Below are 11,955 nucleotides of genomic sequence, written 5' to 3'. Positions count from 1 at the left end.
GTTTTACCCAAAATCCGTCCAGGGTTGAGGGCTCCCCCCTCCCGTCCTTCCTCATCCCCGCGCATCTCCCGGGCCGGTACCGGCATCCCGGGGGGATCGGGGGACCACAGCGGGAAGAAGAGTGGGATCCCCTCTCCCTGTCCCGCATCCCCTCCTGGAGCCCCGCATTCCCTCCTGGAGCCCCGCATTCCCTCCGGAGCCCCGCATCCCCTCCTGGAGCCCCGCATTCCCTCCTGGAGCCCCGCATTCCCTCCGGAGCCCCGCATCCTCTCCTGGAGCCCCGCATCCCCTCCGGAGCCCCGCATTCCCTCCTGGAGCCCCGCATCCCCTCCGGAGCCCCGCATCCCCTCCGGAGCCCCGCATCCCCCCCCTCCGGAGCCCCGCATCCCCTCCGGAGCCCCGCATCCCCCCCCTCCTCGCCACAACACCCCCGGGGCCGGGCCCGCGTCCAGCCGGGGTCGGGGCCGGGGTCGCGGCGTGGGCGGGAGGCTCTGGCCGCTCCCCGCTCGCTCCCTCGGATCCCACTCCCTTGAGCCGGGAAGAAACGTGACTCTTCATCCAAGGGGACCCGCGGGGGAAGGACAGGGGCAGCCCCCGGCCAAAATCTGCCGTGCAGCTCAGCCGGCAGGCGGTCAGCGAGCGGCCCCACACACAAGCCCGGCCGAGAGCGGGGTCAGCGCAGTTTATCCTTTCTCTGTCCCATCATCCATCATCTCAGCTCTGCAGGGGCCGATGGAACGAGGAGGGTTTGCCTTTGGGTCGGGGGACGGGGGTGGGAGCACCCACAGTGGTGGAGGGGAGGAAGAGCTCAAATCCCGGCAGCTGCACTCCGTGAGTGCTCCTGGAAATCCGGGCTGGGAGCGGCCAAAAGCTTCGTTCCAGCTTCCTGGAACGTTTCCTCCTTCCCTGGCCTGGAGATTGCATCTGTCCCAAGGAGCAGCCATGCCCGAGGAATGCCAGATAACCAGGAGGGAAGTGTCAAACCACTGCAGGCTGTGGAGAGAAATGAATCAGGGACACATTCATGGCATTCCCGACAGGAATTCTCACATGGGAAGCAGCTGGACACTCTCCACCCTCTCTATTGCAGTGACAGGGATTTGTCACTGTGGCCCCTGTCCCCTCCATCCTGTGCAATCCCCTCCACTCTGCTCACCCTGGAAAGCAGCTCCCACTGGTGCTGGGATTGAGCTGGTTTGGAAGTCTGGCTGTTCCAGGGAGTGTCACTGCCAGGGCCACATCTGGAGAAGCCACTGGTCCTTGGCTGCAGGCAGCTGGCTGGCTCCAGCCCCTGGAAGGAGTCATTTGCCTGGCCATGGAAAACCATTAGGACTTCGAGCAGGGTCCAGTCCAGCTGGACACGATCTGCAGCCTTTGAGGAGCTTCCTGTGCCAAAATGTGGCTTTTCTTTGAAGCTCAAACACCTCCATGGCTCTCCAGGGAAATTGGGAGCTGCAGGGGTCCAGCAGCTCCTGTGCCTGGTGAGATCCCAGCTGGGATGTCACTCCCATGGGGAATGGTGGCAATTGGTGACACCTCGGAGGTGGCAATGGGCAGAGGGGGCAGGAAGTGGGGGAGGGAAAGGGAGGAAAGCCTTGCTGCTCCATGAGATCTTTGGGGGCTACTGAAAATCCAAACCATGGGCCCTGAGAATCCTCTGAACTGTGAAGGAGGAGCTGCCAGGTTTCCTGCAGTCTTTAGGATGCTTAAAAGTGCATTTGCCCTTTTCTCTGGGCCAAACTGGCACCAGTCAGTTTAAAAAGATTGGCAACTGGGAAGAGCTGGAGTCCTGGCCTGACCTTGGGAGCTGAGTCCTGCTGGCATGGGCATCCTTGTGGTTTTGGGAGAAGCTGGGAGCCTTAGTGGGGATGAGAACGGGGATTGGGATAAGGATGGGGAAGAGGAAGGAGACAAGAAATGGGATGAGTATAAGGGTGGGGACCATGATGTGGATGGGGTTAGGGATGAGGATGGGGAGATGGGAATGAATAGAGACATGGATGGGGATGGGGACAGGGATGGGGTTGAGGAGTGGCATAGGAACAGGGATAAAGATGGAGACAAGGATGGGGATGGGGATATGATGAGGATGGGCAATAGGGAATAAGAGTAAGGTGAGGAAAGGAGAAAGGATGAGAATGTGGATGGGCATAGGAATAGGTCTTGGTATGTAGATGGGATTGGGGGCAGGGATAGGGATGAGGATGGAGCTGGGGATGAGGATGAGGATGAAGATGGGGACAGGGGAAGGCTGTGCTCGCCCACACCCTGTGCTGGGAAGGGAGGTGGTGCAGGGACTGATCCCTGTAATCACTTCCATGTGCCTCTGGCTGCAGGGTTCATCCCTTCTCTTAGCTTGGGCATGAAAACAATCCAGAGCCGTTTCCTGGGAGGCATTTTGGGCAGAAACAGATGTGCTGACATTATGGAAATGGGGGAAGATCTGGAATGGGGCTGAGGATGGATCTGTCCCGACCCAGCAGACACTCCTAACTCCCTGTGCTAAACTGGGAAAGTCAGGACAAACCACTGGTCCCATTCCTACCAGATGTGGCTGCCGGGAGGGGCCGGCACCTCCCTGTCCTGCTGAAGGCTCACCTTCCCCTGGGCTCCCAGCGAGGAGCAGGAAAAGCAGAGGAATCCCTGGCTCAGAGGCTGCTGAGGCAGGAAATCCTGGCAGCCTCTCCCCCAAGCCTGGCAGCGCTGGAATTGCTGAGCCCCTGCAGCCGGCAGAGATAAGGGGAGCAGCAGGAAACGCACACCTCTCCTGGGGCAGCCAGGAAAGGAAACGTGATTCCCGGGGATGGGAGCGTGGCTGGGAGCTGCAGCACACAGCAGAGGCTCACAGGATGCACTGGGGCTGTTTGGGATGTTTGCAGGAAAGCAGGGCTGGGATAAGAGCAGGGATTCAGGCAGAGCTGGCACAGGCTCGGTCAGCAGTGTCCCGTTGCCAGCTGGGTTAGTGGGTCACTCTAATAAAGCCCTCGGAGCATTTCTCCCCCTGGATACCAGAAACCAGCCCTGCTCAAGGTCAGGAAATTTGGCAGGAAGGACCACAAGCCCGTGGCTTAAACATCCCTGAGGTTCTTGCAGGAAAGGGTTCTGCACCCCTGAGCTCCCTGGATCAAAAGCTGTTCTGGCCTCATGTCCTAAGAAAAAGAGATGTCTCTGGGGACCCCCTCATAGAATCATGGAATTGTTGAGGTTGGAAAAGCCCTCTAATATCATCGATTCCAACCATTCCCCCAGCACTGCCAAGGCCACCACTGCCCCATGTTCCTAAGTGCCACATCCACAGGGCTTTTAAGTCCCTCCAGGGATGGTGAATCCATCACTGCTCTGGGCAGCTGTGCCAGGGCTGGACAATCATTTTTGTGAATAATTGTTCTCAATATCCAATCTAAACCTCCCTGGCACACCTAGGGGCTGTTTCCTCTTTCCTGTTGCTTGTTCCCTGGGAGCAGAGCCCAACCTCCACCTGGCTGCTCCCTCCTTTCATGGAATGATAGAAAAAATTCCTCCAGCCTCAGTAACTGGAATCTACTGGAGAATACCAGCCAAATGTGACAGCAGTATTTCTGAGGCTTTATAAAACCAGACAGAATTAAACCAGACCCCATCAGCTCCCCATGGCCCAGGAAGGTGAGCACAGCTGTGGATTTGAGCTCAGGCCATCTGAGAACCCCCAACTGGTGCCTGGCTTTCCAGCAGCAGGAAAAAGCTCTGAACTGTGTCAAGGACTAAGGGGGACTCTCTGGGTGGCTGTGCCCCTCTTGTGGGGTGGCTCTGCCTCCCTTCAGGCCACCCTGAGGGATTTCTCCTGCTGGCTCCATCTCCCTGCCTTCCCTGGGGTTGTTTCCTTTCCTGGGAGCATCCCAAGGGAGCAGCAGCAGGGAATGTCCCCCCCCCAGCACAGCACCCAGCTCTCCACATCTCCATTTTTGGGAACACTTCTCATTAATTTTGCTCTCAATTCCTTGACTCAGCTTTGCCTCATGATTCAGCACCTCCTCACCCCGGCCCACTGCAAGGACACACTTCCCATGGATCCAGAGATGGACACACCTCCCATGGATCCAGGGATGGACACACTTCCCCATGGATCCAGGGATGGACACACTTCCCATGGATCCAAGGATGGACACACCTCCCCATGGATCCAGGGATGGACACACCTCCCCATATATCCAGGGATGGACACACTTCCCATGGATCCAAGGATGGACACACCTCCCCATATATCCAGGGATGGACACACTTCCCATGGATCCAAGGATGGACAGACCTCCCCATGGATCCGGGGATGGACACACCTCCCCATGGATCCAGGGATGGACACACCTCCCCATGGATCCAGGGATGGACACACTTCCCATGGATCCAGGGATGGACACACTTCCCCATGGATCCGGGGATGGACACACCTCCCCATGGATCCGGGGATGGACACACTTCCCCATGGATCCGGGGATGGACACACCTCCCCATGGATCTGGGGATGGACACACCTCCCCATGGATCCAGGGATGGACACACCTCCCCATGGATCCAGGGATGGACACACTTCCCATGGATCCAGGGATGGACACACCTCCCCATGGATCCAAGGATGGACACACTTCCCCATGGATCCAGGGATGGACACACCTCCCCATGGATCCAAGGATGGACACACTTCCCCATGGATCCAGGGATGGACACACCTCCCCATATATCCAGGGATGGACACACCTCCCCATGGATCCGGGGATGGACACACTTCCCCATGGATCTGGGGATGGACACACCTCCCCATGGATCCAGGGATGGACACACCTCCCCATGGATCCAAGGATGGACACACCTCCCCATGGATCCAGGGATGGACACACCTCCCATAGATCCAGGGATGGACACACCTCCCCATGGATCCAGGAATATCTGAGGAGCATCCTCAAGGACAGCCGCCTGTGCTGCAGGTGGTTTCACACCCTCCAGCTGTGACCCAGCATGGATCTTTCTGCTCAGGACATCACAGGTTTTGTGGGAGAGAGATTTTTCTTATGGAGAGTTGGAATTATGGGGTCCAGAACACCATAGGGCACATGGAAAACCAAGATTTTTATATAAAAAGGGTTTCTTCACCCTGGGAAACTTGGCTGGAGCAGAAATGTGGGAAAAGTTCATGGAGAGGAGGAAAACCAAATTGGACGAGGCTTGGAGCAACCAGGTCTAGTGGAAGGTGTCCCTGCCCATTGCAGGGGGTTGGAAGGGGATGAGATTTAGAGGTCCCTTCCAACCCAAACCATTCTGGGATTCCGGGATTAAGCAGCTGAGTCCTCCCAGCTGGAAAGTCCTCCCAGCACCCCAGGGAGCTGAAGACTCACGGGATGAAAACTCTGCTCCCACATGGAAAAAGTTTCTGAGACATCTGAGCCCCGAAGAAATGCTCCAGGTTTTACAATGTATTTTAAGACATAAAGGTAAAGAAAACTTTTTTTTTTTTTTAATCTCTGGGGCTCTCCTTCCTTCCTTCCTTCCTTCCTTCCTCTCTCTAAATATTGCTGTAAAGCTGTTTTAACTCCAGCAGCTGCCGGATGAGTGTGAGAAGCCCTGAGAGCCCCCAGCACAGAGCCTGCAGGGAGCTCCCAGCCATGCCTGACACTGACTGATTCCTGCTCCCCAAGATTAGCCACGAGCTCCTTATTTGGTCCAGGCTCCAGCAAATTCCCTGGCAGAGGGGATTGCATCTGCAGGCAGAGCAGCCCGGATGGGAGCTGTGTGGATGGGATTTGTGTTGGAGCATCCGTCAGGAGGGAGCGGGTTCACAGCAGAGATAAAATCAGCCCAGTGCTGGCGTCTCCAAGGAGTCTGGTGTTTGTCCCTGCAGCACAGGGCACACATTGCCTGTCCCCATCACTCTCCAGAGCACAGAGTAGAATCACAGAATTCCCTGAGCTGGAAGGGACCCACAGGGATCATCCAGTGCAGCTCCTGGCCCTGCACAGACACCCCAACAATCCCACCCTGGGAGCGTGTTCCAAACACTCCTGGAGCTCTGGCACCTTTGGGAATGTCACCATTCCCTGGGGAGAGCCTGGGCAGTGCCCAGCACCCTCTGGGGGAAGAACCTTTCCTGAAATCCAACCTAAACCCCCCAGCACAGGTCTGGTCCTGCCCCATCCCAGGGCTCTGACCCCAGCACAAGCTGGGCTGAGCTGCTGCAGCTTTGAGACCCTTCCTCGGGTGTTTATACCCAGAACCAAGAGTTTGCTGCAGAATTAGGCTAACAAATCAGGCTTCATTGGTTGCATGGATTTGGTGCCCCTGGAATCTGACCAGCTTCTCCCCAGCTGGGAGCAAACAGGGAATCCCAGAATGGTTTGCATTGGAAAGGACCTTAAATCCCATCTTGTTTCACGGGCAGGGACACCTTCCCCTAGACCAGCTCCTGGGATAGCTGGGATCCCATGGCTTGCCCTCGGAGCACCATCAGAGATGGGATTCAGCCCTTCCCACAGCTCTAACAAATCCAAGCCTCCCCCAAAAAAACCTCTTTCCAACTCATCTCTCCTCGCCTGACCTCCTGGGGCCTCCAGCCCTGACCCCTGCAGCCCCCGAGGGCTCGGGGGTGACTAATCCCAGCAATTAGCCTCGTTCCCTGCATTTATCTCCTTCCTGCCTTTGTCTCCCCCTGACAGCTTCTCCCGCAAATCCGCTCCCAGCCACATTTCCCCGGCTCCATCGGCCCTGCCAGCCTTTGTCCCTCGGAGCCTCTCGGGGCTGGGTGAAGAGGTTATTCCCCCCCGACACGTGTCCCTTGCATCTGCTGTGACCAAAATCCAGCGCCCAGCAGCGCCGAGGTCACCCGGCCCCGGCAGGACCCGCTCCGGCTGCAGCAGGGAGGATTTGTTCTTTAAATTGAAGACGGATGCAGCCCCGGCGGCGTTTGAGGCTAAAAGGGATTTTAGGGCTGAGCGATCCGGCTAAATGGGGACAGAGGGCTTGGGGTAGCTGGAAATTCAATGGGAAATAGCAGAACACATGGGCAGCACATTTGGGAGCTGCCTGCTCCGCCCAGTCTGTTCCTCGGGACAGGCTGTGCATCCACAGGGCAGCACCATGGACACACGGACACTCAGAGGGATGGACGTCCTCACTTGTGTGGGGTTCACAACCTTTCCATGCCTAAAGCAATGAGCCAGCCCGCTTGGATTTAATTAGCGTTATGTTTCCTGATTTTATTAGTTCAGGATTCTTCTCCCCTTAAACTAAGGTTCAGATCTTTTGGGGTTTTTTTTTGCCAAGGAGATACAGGCTGCTCATGAAGGAAGGAAAAAAGAGATGAGGGCGGGCGGGGGGGGGGGGGGGGGGGGGGGGCGGGCGGAAGGATGGAGGGGAGGAAGAATTAATTTGAATTGGAAGGGACATTAAGAATCATCCCGTTCCACCTCTTGCAATGGGAGGGGACACCTTCTACTATCCCAGACTGCTCCAAGTTCCAATGTCCAACCTGGCCTCGGACACTTACAGGGATCCAGGGACAGCCACAGCAAATCTGGGCACCCTGTGCCAGGGGCTCACCATTCTCACAGCCAGGTATCCCCGGTTCCCAATATCCCACCCATCCCTGCCCTCTGGCAGTGGAAGCCATTCCCTATGTCCTGTCCCTCCATCCCTTGTCCCCAGTCCCTCTCCAGCTCTCCTGGAGCCCCTTCAGGTCCTGGAAGGGGCTCTGAGGTTTCCCTGGAGCCTTCCCTTCTCCAGGTGAACATTCCCAGCTCTCCCAGCCTGGCTCCAGAGAAGCTCCAGCCTTTGGAGCAGCTCCGTGGCTCCTCCGGACTTGCCCCAGCAGCTCCACGTCCTTCTGCTTTCGCTGGGATCGGCCGGGTATCGCTGGGCACCGTGGACGGGATGGAGAGGAGGAGAGGGAGTGGGGTCGGTCTGGCTGATCCCGATGATCCCAGCCATCGCGCTGATCCCGGCCATCCCGCTCATCCCTATGATCCCTATGATGCCATTAATCCCTATGATCCCTGTGATCCCGGCCATCCCTATGATCCCGCTCATCCCTGTGATCCCTATGATCCCTGTGATCCCTATGATCCCTATGATCCCGCTCATCCCTATGATCCCTGTGATCCCTGTGATCCCTGTGATCCCGCTCATCCCTATGATCCCTGTGATCCCTATGATCCCTATGATCCCGCTCATCCCTATGATCCCTATGATCCCTGTGATCCCTGTGATCCCTATGATCCCTGTGATCCCTGTGATCCCTGTGATCCCTGTGATCCCTATGATCCCTGTGATCCCTGTGATCCCTGTGATCCCTATGATCCCGCTCATCCCTATGATCCCTATGATCCCTGTGATCCCTGTGATCCCTGTGATCCCTGTGATCCCTATGATCCCGGCCATCCCGGTCGCTGCCGCCGCCTGCCGCCCGCAGCGGGACACGCAGCGCGCACCGATGGCACCCTCGCACCCAGGGACACCCGCCCGTGCCCGGCGGGACCCCCCGGTGCTCCCTGCTCCGGCACAAATCCCGCTCCACACCCCGCAGACACCCAGGGGTGGCACAGCCGGGACCCGCAGCACACGATCAGGGCGGCACCCACCCAGCCCGGACACACGCACCGAGCAGGTGCCTTCCTCTTCTCCTTCTCCCCCTCCTTCTCCCTCTCCCACCCCCCCACCTCAGGGGGATCCCTCCCTGCTCTCCCTCCCGAGTTCCTCCCAGGTCCCCTCCTGTCACTCCCTGCACCCCCAGCCCTGCCCGGATTCCGCCCCGCCTGGTGCAGCCTCCCCGTGACTCGCCCTTGGTTGTGCTGGAAACTCCCCCGAGCCCAAAACCACTTTCCTTGCTCTTTCCGGTCATCCCACGGCTGGGACAAACCCTGCCCCGTGCTGGCCTTGTGCAACTGGGGAGCGTTGCTCCATCGTCCCCTTCCTGCCCGAAGCCTTCCAACCGCGGGGCTCATTCTTTTTACCCTGTTTTTCCTGCCCCTGGCAGGATGCCATGCTGGAAACTCGGCAGGAGGAGGTGGCTGCAGCCCCGGGACCCCCCATGGGACGAGCCCGCGGCTGTCGGCACAATTCCCAACTTCCCAGGGCTTGTTTTTTTTTTTTCTCCTCCGGGACGAGCCCGCAGCTGGAAACAATCGGCGGGATTGCAGCCGGTGACTCAGAGCGGGTTTGTCTTCCCAAACCGGAGGGACCGCGCATCAAAACTCCCCTCTGCTGGCGACACTGTCATAGTCAGGATGGAGGGACACGGGGAGCAGCCCTGTCTCCATTTATCAATTTAAATGGGGGGAGTTGGGCGTGTTTAAGATGCTCAGTGCATTTTCCCAGAAAAACAAACAAACAAAACCACTTTTCTCAGGGAGGAAAAACACCGGGGTATCCCCAATGCGAGGGTTCCCCGTCTTCGTGCTCCGATCTCCGGGTGCCTCCCCAATCTCTCAGCGCATCCTTTTGGCAGCTCCTGGGAGCTGGGAATCCCCAAATCCCGCTGCCTGGAAAGAGTGAAAGGCTGAAATTCTGTTTAGTCTGGGGAAACCAGAGCTGGGGAAGACCTGGGAACAATTGGGAAAGGAGCCCGGGGAGGGGAGGTCCCCAGGAAGGTGAGCGAGGCTGGGATGGATCTGGAAGCACCAGGCAGAGGCGATCCAGCTCTCCCGGGCAAGGAAGAGGCTTTTCTCCGCAGGACTCTCCCAGCCTGGACTGCTCCTCACGGGAGTATCCAGCAGGAGCTGCCAAAGCCTCAGTTCCCGGCCAGAGCATCCCTCCAAAACCCTCCTCGGTTTATAGGCTCTAAGTTATTCAGACACCGGGATAAACACTTCCAAAGGGAGCGCTGAGCTGGAGGAAGAAAATCCCAGCGCGGTTGACCCGAGCCGTGCTCCTAACAAAGAGCAGGCGTGCACGGCTCCTTTGGGTAGCAGCAGCTCTTTGGGAAAAGCCAGGCTTGGAAGAATACTTGGCACAACAGTGGAGCAGGCAGTCCTCCCCAAAATCTGGCGAGGAGAAGCCGTAGGGAGTCAACAAAGTTTTTGGGAAAAAAAAAATTATTTGTGAATGCTTCAAGTTTTTCCAGATCCTCATTTGTCTCTGCGTTTCGTGGTTGCTTTTTCTTCTGCTTTGGGTTGTTTTTATTCCGGTTTTTTCCCCCCTCTCTCCACCAGGAATGTGACCAGCCAGAAGAAGGTCACGTCGGAAGCGTGACGAACGGGAGAGATTCGTCACCCGTGGTGATGAGACTTTCTCCAAATTATTTTCCCCTCCCCTAATAGATGCAATTTATGCAAATGAACCCAAAGAATAGCTAAATGGGGATTTTGATGCAACCTGGCTGCTCATGCCGGGTTCTCTCCCAGTGGAGATGGAGGAGGGAGGTGAGTCTGCGGTTACATTCCTGGCTGGACACCTCGAGCCTGGCCCGAGGGATCCATCCCTCTCTCAGAGAAGGATGGGGACTGTGTTCGGCCATCCTCAGCATCAGATCCTCCAGCAGCAGGGGAAAGAATCCGGACCAGGTGAAATCATCCCCCCTGCCCACCTGCACGGGGTGGGTACCTCCTGTGCCTGCTCCCAGAGCATCAGAGCCACGGCCAGATGGTCTCAAAAAATCCCTTCTCCATCCCAGGCTTTCCCCACCGAGCAGTGCAGGAGCAGCAGCATCCCCAGGTCCTTCGGGGTTTCCAGCCATGGCTGGTGCAACCGGGGACAGCACCCACCTCCAGAAGGGGCTGGGTTTTGTCACAATTCTTCCTCCTCCTCTTGCCCAGCATTGAATTGCCACGGAATTTGACCTCCTGGTGGCTGTGAAGGGACTTTCCAGTGGTGGGGGAGTAGCCCAGAACTTCAGTCCCTTCCCCATCAGAGCAGATATGGGAGTGTGTGGAGTCACTGCTCAGCTGGCAGCTGATCCCATCCCGGGAATTGTCACAGAATCCCAGAATGGTTGGGATTGGAAGAGATCCCAAAGCCCACCCGGTTCCAACTCCCTGCTTCCACTGTCTGTGACAGTTTCCGCTGTCCCAGGGTGCTCCAAGTCCCACCCAACCTGGCCTTGGGTATTTCCAGGGATCCAGGGACAGCCACAGCTTCTCTGTGCCAGGGGCTCCTCCCTGGCATTTGCAGCATCACAGCAGGGCTGGCACCGATCACTCCAGGGATCAGGACAGGCATTGTGTCCCCGGGAAATCAGCTCTCCAGAGGTTCTGGGCTCTCCTTCCCAACCTTAATCCTGGGGAAAACCTGAGGGACCCCACCACATCTCCCTTCCCCCTATTCCCTGCTGCAGGGATTCCCGCAGGGAGCTGGCAGCAGTCGGTGGGACCAGAGTGCAGGATCAGCTAAGGAAGGCAGAGGGTGTTTCCAGGAGCTATTCTGGAGGATATCATTCGGATTGCTTCCCAGGGCAGGCTGAATTTCCTCTCCCCCGGGGCCCCAGGACGGAAGCAGCCTCTGAGTTCACGTTCAGCCCTAATGAGGGCAGCACTTCAACACCAACCGTGGGTGAGAGCCGAGCTGCGACGAGTTTTATCTTGATTTCTTCCAGACCTGGCACTTTCACTTGCACTGCCACAAACAGTCCGTGCCCTCGCTGCTGGAGGAATCACCAGCTAGAAGAACTACAGCTTACCACTAAAACCTGCCATGCTGATGTCTGGCCCCTTAAACCTCTTTTCCCTACCCCTGCTGTCATCTCGATACTTCCCTGTGCTTCGTGTACAGTCATCCAGGGTAGCAAAAAGCGGTCTGAAAGCAGACAGGCACGGTTTCAGGCTTATTCATCATCACATGCATCCTGCAAGGCGCTGTGTGTATTTTGCAGCCGTGTTTGCTGCGGTCAGAACTGCTTTTCCTGGAAGAAGCTCTGGGGGCTTCTCCCGGGGATTGCTGGTGGGACAGAGGAGCACTGCCAGGGGCTGGTGGGTCAGCGGCGGTGCCAGCATACGGCACACC

Source organism: Cinclus cinclus, chromosome 6, assembly GCF_963662255.1.
Source record: "Cinclus cinclus chromosome 6, bCinCin1.1, whole genome shotgun sequence".
Taxonomy (NCBI): Eukaryota; Metazoa; Chordata; class Aves; order Passeriformes; family Cinclidae; genus Cinclus; species Cinclus cinclus.
This window is presented reverse-complemented; position numbering follows the sequence as displayed.